We start from the raw sequence: 9,335 nt of genomic DNA, 5'->3' as shown, positions 1-9,335 counted from the left end.
CTTGGATTACAGGCGCCTGCTACCACGTCTGGCTATTTTTGTTTTTTCAGTAGAGACAGGGTTTCACCATGTTGGCCAGGCTGGTCTCGAACTCCTAACCTCAGGTGATCTGCCTGCCTGGGCCTCCCAAAGTGCTGGGATTACAGGCATAAACCATGAGATTCTGAGCTGACATTTATAAGCGTGGTGGATCTCTTTCCTACATCTGATAGATTTAGAAACTCTGAAAGAAATCAGAATTGGGTGGGGAAGGAGGGTGAATATCTCAGAAATTATCCAGCCCAGGCACTTCCCTGTCCAGGTGCAGAAACAGTCCCAGAGAGGAGAGGGATTTGCCCAAGGGCACACAGCAAAACTGGGACTTTGGAGAGAGGAGTGTAACAATGTCAAGTCTTTCATTCCTTTTTTGTCTCAACCATGAAAGTCTTGGGGGCCGGGGGGACCTGGCCTGGAGGCCAGGCAGCCCGGGGGACATGACTCTGGAATGTGTTGGGGAAACAAGATGCCTTCTCCTCCAGACCTGACAAGCCAACAGGACTAGGTGTGGCAAGAAAGGGCTCTGGTTATCTGCCTCCCCTCTCTGTTTCGTTTGGTCTGTCAACTCCTGCAGCAAAGTGCCCCAAACGTGTGACGCTTGATAAAGATGGGAAGGTAAGAGGGTGAAGGTAGTGGGACAACAGGGACCAGAGCTTGAGAGGTGTCCCAGGACCTCTGTCTCTGTTTCCTCCAAGAGTCTGGGAAGCCAGCAGGATACCCCTCTCTCCTTTACAGCCTCCCCCCACACTCGGTGATTGTGGCCAAAACCCTTCACTTCTCTGGGCAGTTGTGTCTTCTTCATTTCAAGATGGGACAGGATAAACCCTTAATACTTAGATCCTCAATCAGAGGATTTCAACTTTGAAAAAGAAGTCTACCATCTTATTCTTCCCTTTGTATTTTTTTTTAATTCAAAAAGTAATATGGGCTGGGCCTGGTGGCTCATGTCTGTAATCCTAGCACTTTGTGAGGCCGAGGCAGGAGAATTGCTTGGGCCCAGGAGTTGGAGACCAGCCTGGGCAACACAGGGAGGCCTCATCTTTACAAATAATAATGATAATAATAATAATAAGCTGGGTGTGGTGGTGTGCCCTTGTAGTCCCAGCTACTTGGGAGGCTGAGGTAAGAGGATTGCTTGAGCCCAGGAGGTTGAGTCTGCAGTGAGCTGTGACTGCACCACTACACTCCAGCCTGGTTGACAGAGTAAGACTCTCTCTCAAACAATTTTTTTAAAAAAGTAATACGAGAACTTGAGAAAGAAGAAATCATCCATAATCTTTCTAACCCCAAATAACTGTTAACATTAGGATGCGCATGTTGCCAAAATGGGGTCAGAATCTATTCTGTTTTCCTTTCCTCACTTAGCGATGGGTGGCCGGCTTTTTTTATTTATTTATTTTTTTTAAGGGTGGGGCTGTCAATGAATATTATTTACTTCATATTACGTAGATATTTGATGATAATTATTGATTATTGTTAGGTTTTCTAAAGGTGTGATAATGACATTGTACCCTTGCTTTTTTAAGAGTCCTTTGAGAGTCGGCGTCAGGGGCGGTGGAGCGCGGGGCGGTCAGGCTGCCCGGCTGGCCGGCGTGGGCGTCCGGGCGGTGAAGGTGGGACTGCCTGTTCTGGGCAGCAGGTTCCCCTCTCCAGCTGCCTGCAGTTCATAGCATGTCCCCCGGAACCCGAGGAGCGCAGGCAGGCCTGGCTTAGAGAAGACGCGATCCTCAGCGCTTGGGCCACGGAAGTCCCAGCCCGCTCCTCTGTCGCAGAACCGCTGGGCCGAGCCCCTGGGAGAAGCAGGCCAGAGCCTTCCAGAGCCTCGGCCCGGGGACGGAGGAGGATGAGCTGGCTCTTTCCCCTGACCAAGAGCGCCTCCTCCTCCGCAGCCGGGTTCCCGGTGGCCTTACCAGCCTCCAGCAGCAGAAGCAACGCCTGATTGAGTCCCTCCGGAACTCACACTCCAGTATAGCTAAAATAAAGAAAGATGTGGAATACAGATTGCCATTCACCATAAACAACCTGACAATTAACCTATATTGCTTCTTCCACAATTTCCTGAGGAAAAACCAGTGATCAGTGTTTATCCACCAATACAACATCACTTAATGGATAAACAAGGAGTGTACGTTACCTCTCCATTAGTGAACAATTTTACAATGCAATCAGATCTTGGAAAAATTATTCAGAGTCTGTTGGATGAGTTTTGGAAGAATCCTCCAGTTTTAGCTCCTACTGACTGCAACAGCATTTCCTTACCTACACAGTAACCCAAGTGGGATGCCTCCTTGTGCTTCTCAAGGTTTTCCATTTCTTTTTCCATATCCCCCAGAAGGAACAAACAGGAGTATCACTTCTTTATCTGTTGCTAACACTGTTTCTTCTTCAACAACAAGCCATACCACAGCCAAGCCTGCCGCTCCTTCAGTTGGCGTCCTTTCAAATCTGCCATTACCTGTTTCCACAGCAGATGCTGCAACATTGACAAGCCAAAATGGTTTTGGTTACAAGATGCCAGATGTCCCTGATGCATTTCCAGAACTCTCAGAACTAAGTGTGTCACAACTCACAGATATGAATGAACAAGAGGAGGTATTACTAGACAGTTTTTGACTTTGCCTCAACTAAGACAAATTATTACTGACAAAGATGACTTAGTAAAAAGTACTCAGGAACTAGCAAGAAAAAAAATCTCCTTTTGGATCCCAGCTTGGGTACCAAAAGGCAAACTGTTTTAGATAAGTATGAATTACTTAAATGAAGTCTGCTTTCGAAAAGAAGATGCAAAGGCAGTGTGAACTTGTGAGAGCTGTAGTACAAGTGCCCTACAGGCAAGACTGAAAGCTGCCCATGAAGCTGGGGAAGAACCTGATAATATTGCGGAAGACTTCGTGGAGGGAAAAATGGAAATAAACTATTTTCTCAGTAGCTTCACGGAAAAGAGAACAATTTGCTACTGTAGAAGAGCCAAGAAAGAGAAACTTCAGCAGGCAATAGCAATGCATAGCCAATGCCATGCTCCAATATAGACATACATTGCCAAACCGAAGAAATCAAAGCCACTTCCTCATTATTAGGCAACAAAGTTTCTAAGAGTGGGTAGCTACAAGAATGGCATGTAGTGAGTTATGTTATAAAAATGTGAAAGACATTACCACTATATCTTAAGTATTTATCATTTTAGCATACAGTATATGGCAGAAAATGAATAAACATTCCTTGTACTTAATCTGGGAACTGCTCAGCAGAGAATGTTCAAATTTTATATTCTAAAAGAATTTACATTAACAGAGTACTTTCATATCACAGTTCTCTAGTATATTCTTTTTTTTTTTTTTTTTTTTTTTGAGACGGAGTCTCGCTCTGTCGCCCGGGCTGGAGTGCAGTGGCCGGATCTCAGCTCACTGCAAGCTCCGCCTCCCGGGTTCCCGCCATTCTCCTGCCTCAGCCTCCCGAGTAGCTGGGACTACAGGCGCCCGCCACCTCGCCCGGCTAGTTTTTTGTAGTTTTTAGTAGAGACGGGGTTTCACTGTGTTAGCCAGGATGGTCTCAATCTCCTGACCTCGTGATCCGCCCGTCTCGGCCTCCCAAAGTGCTGGGATTACAGGCTTGAGCCACCGCGCCCGGCCAGTATATTCTTTTTTTGAGACAGAGCCCAGGGTGGAGTGCAGTGGCACGATCTCAGCTCATCACAACCTCCGCCTCCCAGGTTCAATCTATTCTCCTGCCTCAGCCTCCCACATAGCTGGGATTACAGGCATGCACCACCATGCCTGGCTAATTTTGTGTTTTTAGTAAAGAGGGGGTTTCTCCATGTTGGTCAGGCTGGTCTCGAACTCCTGACCTCAGGTGATCCACCCGCTTTGGCCTCCCAAAGTGCTGGGATTACAGGCGAGAGCCATTGTGCCTGGCCATAGATTCTATTTCTAAATATGATGAACACAATTACATTTTTTCATTTATATATATTGCCACACTCCCTCCAAATCTTTCATACTAGAGAGATCAGCAATGTTCCTTTCTTGCCTTTTCTCTTTACTTTGTTCTAATTTCAGCAAAATGTAATACATTCTCCTATAAAAAATTTACATATTCAAAATATTGATGTAAATTGTAAAGTTTAAATTCATTCTTTTACGTTCTAGAATGTACTAGTATATTAAAACCATACAACGTGAATATCATTTATCTCTGTTCAAACATGGCAACTTTTCTCCACTAAGTTTCATTTAGGTCACCTAGTGAGGTCTTTTTTTTACTCATAAGACAGGGGAGTGAATCTCCCTCAAATGTGCATTTTAATAGAACAAAACCCTTTTCAGAGCTTTCAGCAGTCAGTGGTCATGAGATGTAATTAATCTTAATTAAACCATAATAGTCAGTTATATAATTTCTAAAATGAGAGATTACAAAACCTATTCCCTTCATTAAACAGACATGACAACCAAATACTCTGGTTCTTCACTGGATTTTCCCTACAGATGTTTTACCCTACTAACTTTGTAGTGTTATACTTTGATATCAGGCTGGTGGTTGGCCTGCACTGTCAGTAGTGTAGTCTCTAGAATAGTAATAACAGGTTGTTATTACAAGAAAGCTAATACTTAAATTCACATATATAACCAGGAGAATGAATGTTGCTTCTACCTTCTTAGGTATTAAATCAGTGTTAGAGAAAAAGTGAGATATAAGTTTTAGCATTTGTAAACAATGAGGAGAAACAGACTAGATCTCAGAGAAAGGCAACAAAATTATTCTAACAATTCAAAATATATTATCTAAGGAAAAGTTAAAGTGATGATTATTCCTGAAAGACAAGCTTAAGCAATTAAAAACTCCTTAGGAATATATCTATTAACCGAAAAGGGTGCATCTCAACAACGTTCCTGCTTTTAGAAATATGGATAAGAGGGTCAGAAAGGAAGATAGTGTCAGATGCTTTAGAAAACACGAAATATGCGTCTGGAAGTTAACTAAAAGATTCATGATGATTACAGATGTGAGGCAAAGGAGTCGAGGCTTTTTGAGAGATGCATCCTATGACAAGGAAGATATATACTGATACCTTCAGGTAATGACAGACGCAATTGCTCTGCAGTGAACATAATTTTCATAGTCTAGGATGAGCTTCAAAATGGTGAATAATTTTCCTTATATTTGATAAACGAAATGACTACGTCCTCTTCAATATCTAAGAAATTAAGAGCTGGACACTTTTTTCCCTTTTCATAGCTGCATTAAAATAGTTCTCAATGACGGAAAAAAAGAGCCATTTTAGAGATATATTCTGAGCTGTTTCTAAGTAAAATGATATCTGGGATTCCCTTCAAAATAATACAGGAGAGGGAATTGGGTGGGAGTAGAATAAACAAGATTGGCCATGAATTGATAATTGTTGATACTCTTTCATGTACCTTTTAAAATATAAGTTTTTTTCAATATTCTTCTCTAATAGTAGTTTTTAGCCTATTTTGGTCACAGAGCCCTTTGAAAATCTTAAGTCAGCTATGGATCCACTTCTGTACAAATCCACCTTTCACAATTTTAGGAGGCTCTGTCCCCTGAAACCCATTGCTGTATCACAGGTTAAGACCTCCTAACCTATAACATAATCTCCTTTTCTAAAGTTTGAATAGTATTTTTCAAATAGATACATCATAATTCACTTGACTAATCCCCTTATTGCTGGGAATTTTTATTAAATTATTATTAATAATATATATTACATGTTTTTGCATACATATTCTTTAGGGCAAATTCCTAATAGTACCAAAAGATATGCTCATTTTAAACACATTTTTATTTTTTTCAAAGAGAGAGGATCTTGTTATGTTGCCCAGGCCAGACTTGAACTCGGGCTCAAGTAATCCTCCTGCCTCAGTCCCCGCAAGTAGCTAGCAGTGTAGATACACAACAATGCACTGCCTTCAAGGCTTTTTTTAAAAAAGAAAAAACAGAATATCACATTGTCCCCAGAAAGTATTGTTAACTTTTTTTTTTTTTTTTTGAGACCGGGTTTCACTCTGTCACCCACGCTGGAGTGCCATGGCACAATCTCGGCTTACTGCAACCTCTGCCTCCCAGGCTCAGGTGATCCTCCAACCTCAGCCTCCGAAATAGCTGGGGCCACAGGCATGCACCACCATACCTGACTAATTTTTTTGTATTTTTGGTAGAGGTGAGGTTTCATAATGTTGCCCAGACTGTCTCAAACTCCCAAGCTCAAGTGATCCACCCACCTCGGCTTCCCAAAGTGCTGGGATTACAGGCATGAACCACCACCCCCAGCCTAACATATTAATATTTTAAAATCAATTCCCATCCCTGAAGTCCTGTCGTCAGGATTCAAGCCTGGACAAGCAGCTTGTCCCTGGGTACAATTCATCTTGCTTTTCTGAGTGTCGATGTCCTCACTTATAAACGTAAGGCGTTAAATGAGCGGATTCTTTGATTCTGTCATTTTTCCAATCCAGGAAACCCTGGCAAACTCTGTGTGGTCCTCATTGGCCGTAGTTCTGCCTTGGTTATCGGAGGAGACTCTACGGGCTTCTAGCCATTCTTCCTGCCCCAGATCTCCATCTGCGATGGTGCACCTCTGACCACCAGAGTGCTCCTCCTACAACATTCACAGGTGGCGGGGCAGAGCTTTAGTGTGGTGGGCTCTTGAGGCAGACTTTGGGGCTGGAGTCCTGACTCCAACCAACGGGCAACTTTAGGCAAATGATTTCACCTCTCTCTCTGCCTCAGTCACCTGTTAAATGGGTGTTTAAGATCAGAACCCACTTCACAGGCTTGAGTGAAGATTAATTGAGATAATACACACTAAAGTGTTCATAGGACCGGGCACAGTGGCTCGGTAATCCCAGCACTTTGGGAGGCCAAGGTGGAAGGATTGCTTGAGATCAGGAGTTTTGAGACCAGCCTGGGCAACATAGCAAGACCCTGTGTCTACAAAAAAAAATAAAAATTAGCCAGACATAGTCTGGCTATAGTCCCAGCTACTGGGGAGGCTGAGGTGGGAGGATCACTTGAGCTTAGGAGGTCAAGGTTGCAGTGAGCCATGATCAGAACACTGCACTCCCAGCCTGGCTGACAAAGCAAGACCATCTCTCTAAAAATAAAAATAATAAAAATTAAAACAAAGGGCCTAAAACAGTGCCTAGCATAGTGTAAACACTCATCAAATACTTGCTGTTGTTATTACGTCTCCCCGTCACCCTGCCCCTTCTGAGGACTTTCCTTTGCCTGCAAAGTGATGTGGGACTCCTCAACATGGAAGCCAACCTTCTTCATTACAGGTCCTCAGCCACCTTCCTGAGGGCCTTATCTGCCCTGCACACACCCTACTGTGAAAGTCAAAGAGAACAATGCCTATCCTTAACCCTGCGCTGTGCCCCCCTAAACTGTCCTTCCTTGATTCCTTGATGAGAACCTTTCCTTCTGCCCCAAAGGCATCTCCTAAATGCACTTCCAGAGGAAGGGCCAGGGCTAAAATCTGCTCATGCCTGAGCCTAGACTGAGTCCCTGTGTGTCCAGGCCCTACGTGCACCACTGTTTCCCTGTCTGTAAAATGTGGTAAAGAGACTGGACATCTCTAAGGACCCTTCCAGCTCTGGATAGTTCACTGGTTCCAGAATGAGATTCTCACTTCATTTATACACTTTGTGACCATCCTTGGGAAGGCTGGTGTGTCATCCCCAGCACCCTGCCCCAGCTGTGAGAAATCCACAGGCCTCCCCCACAGCCTATGACATCAGAGCAGCCACACTGGGAGCCATCATGTCACAGTCAGAATGAGAGAATCCAGGTTCAGGAGCCCAGAGAGCCAGAAAACCCCTTCGATCCAACCTGGAGACCTTGAATACATCATTTTCCAGGGCAGACACCTCCTCTTCTCTCGCCTGGGGAGTGTGACATGTGTCAAATGCACTAAACCCTTTAGAGGTGGCATTATGCAGATTTAGGACTGTTGGGCCCAAGCTGGAGTCTAAGTCTCACAACACAGTGTGACCTTGGGCTCAGGCTCACTAAACCCCAGAATGACCGGGCCTAGTTTTCCTAAGAGACCTTCAGGCCTAGCACTCACTCAGGCCCCAATCTGCCGAGGTCATATATTTAAAATGTGGTTCCAACTGTCTTTCCTCAAATAGCCATTATTTCAACACACAGAATATATAGGCTATAATGTGAAAGAAACTTGAATGTTGCCTCCTTTTTTCTCTTTTTGTACATCCTATGAGTCTAGTTATCCTGCCCATGTATGCAAATGTGGGCAGAGTCATCAGTTTCCTGGTCACTTTAGGTAACAAAAAGTCCTACAACCATTTCCTAACTATAGACTCAGTTCATCCCTCTGCCCAAATTATCAAACCTTCCAGCTTGACTTAAAGTTGAGCCTTCTCCCTGCTAGCCCTTGACTCCCCAGCTTGAGCTTTTTGCAGTTAAGTTATGAAGCCTGTCAGGGAGGGGCACTCTAGCCTTCTTCCCCTGCATGCATCCTTCCCTGAGGAATCTGACAGCCTTGATCTCTGATTCTCTAGCTTTGGAGCTCTGGAAGGAGAGAAGAGTTAGAGAAGCTGCTCACTTGCAGGTGCTTTGCAAGGTGAATATATTTCTACTCTGGCTGGTGGTTTTCTCCTTCCTGAGCCCCTAGGCATCTGTCTAGCAAGACCTCCAGCTCCTTTTGGCTGTCTGCTTGCCCCTCCAGGAGTCCCTTGTGGACAAACCCTAAGATAACCCCCTGCTGGCACCCTCTCTAGCTGTCCCATATGAGTTCACAAGAAATCCAAGCTCTGGCTCTAGTAAGCTCTGGGGGTGAGCACCAGTGCAGCCGCTTCACCTCTGCATCATTGTCACAGCAGCTGACCAGCACAAAAGCTGCCCTTTACAAGGAACAGGCAGGGTCAAATAGCAACCTGTTGTGTCTACCAAAACACAGGAGACACACCTTGAGTATGTCTTAGGCTGTTCCTTCTGCTATAACAAAATACCTTAGACTGGGTAATTTGTAAAGAACAGACATTTCTTTGTCACGGTTCTGGAGGCTGGAAGTCCAAGATCAAGGCAACAGCAGATTCAATGTCTGGTGGTGGCCTGGTCTCTGCTTCTAAAGTGGCACCTTGTTGCTGCTTCCTCCAGAGGGGACAAATACTGTGTCCTCACATGGTGGAAGGCAGATGGGCAGAAAGCTACTAGCTAGTTCCCTCCAGACTTTTTATAAGGCACTGATCTCTACTAATCATCTCCTACAGGCCCTACCTCATAAGACCATCACCTTGGGGCTTAAGCTCCAACATACG

At 44.5% G+C, this 9,335-nt stretch overlaps 1 pseudogene; it reads left to right on the top strand.

The window, feature by feature from the left end:
* The first annotated feature begins 1,879 nt into the window (after positions 1-1,879).
* LOC105482400 (vacuolar protein sorting-associated protein 37A pseudogene) lies at positions 1,880-3,065 on the top strand (annotated as a pseudogene).
* The last annotated feature ends 6,270 nt before the right edge of the window (positions 3,066-9,335 follow it).

The sequence above is a fragment of the Macaca nemestrina genome, chromosome 6 (genome assembly GCF_043159975.1).
Source record: "Macaca nemestrina isolate mMacNem1 chromosome 6, mMacNem.hap1, whole genome shotgun sequence".
In the NCBI taxonomy this organism is placed as follows: Eukaryota; Metazoa; Chordata; class Mammalia; order Primates; family Cercopithecidae; genus Macaca; species Macaca nemestrina.
This window is presented reverse-complemented; position numbering and strand designations above follow the sequence as displayed.